The sequence below is a fragment of the Tarenaya hassleriana genome, unplaced genomic scaffold (assembly GCF_000463585.1).
Source record: "Tarenaya hassleriana unplaced genomic scaffold, ASM46358v1 Cleome4248, whole genome shotgun sequence".
NCBI lineage: Eukaryota > Viridiplantae > Streptophyta > Magnoliopsida > Brassicales > Cleomaceae > Tarenaya > Tarenaya hassleriana.
This window is the reverse complement of record NW_010967025.1, coordinates 1-740: the sequence shown is the minus strand read 5'-3', so window position 1 is coordinate 740 and position 740 is coordinate 1. Positions and strand designations below refer to the sequence as shown.

Below are 740 nucleotides of genomic sequence, written 5' to 3'. Positions count from 1 at the left end.
ACAAGGGTTCTTCACATTTTCCAAGATTGGCTCCCCGTAGAGTTCTACAAACTTTTCCCTGAGTATTCTGTTCATTTCTTCGACGTCACATGCGTGCGTCCAGTATGAATCATGCACCCCTGCAATAAGACATCGGTATGGATGGTAAGAAAATCAACTAGATCAGACCGGACAGCAAGGAAACTCACACAGAAAAGCAGAAGAAGACCTGCAAAACTCAAGCCTGCCTGTTTGCAGGCAACTGCAGTCATCATCATGTGAGAACCATCAAGAGAATGTACAAAATTTGGTGGGAAAGCTGTTCTCTGCCTTTTCACCATGACCTGAACAAAGAATAATTTTAAACAGAGAACAGATACAGGTTCATAAGAGCTATTCATGGGTGACTTAACCACCCAAAATATTGCATCATAATAAGATTTAGGTTGAATTTTATTCATTCTCCAGAAATAAAAATTGAACTCCCTTCTAGATTCAACGAAGGAAATGCATATACAGGGCAAAAGATAAAAAAGAGAATATGATAAGTAGTAATAAATAAAGTTCCATGACAAAATTTGGTTCTATACCTTATCAGTCTCTCGTTGTAGTGTCAACACCTGAAGGGAAGTCTTAACCTGCAAATGATTGGACACATATATTTCAGTGACCTACGAGCCATATAATCCGTTTCTTCAGATATCAAAGACATGACAGCTAACTATAGTCTTACCAGGTGTCTTCCCAATTGTCGATAAGGT

General features: G+C 38.6%; 1 long non-coding RNA gene across 1 annotated transcript; it reads right to left on the bottom strand.

Annotated features, from left to right (window-relative positions):
- Positions 1–8: 8 nt before the first annotated feature.
- On the bottom strand, positions 9–740 carry LOC109117158. The gene is made up of 4 exons (XR_002024593.1): positions 713–740; positions 570–617; positions 209–323; positions 9–119 (listed from the first exon to the last, which is right to left on the bottom strand). It is a non-coding gene; the product is annotated as an uncharacterized LOC109117158 (long non-coding RNA).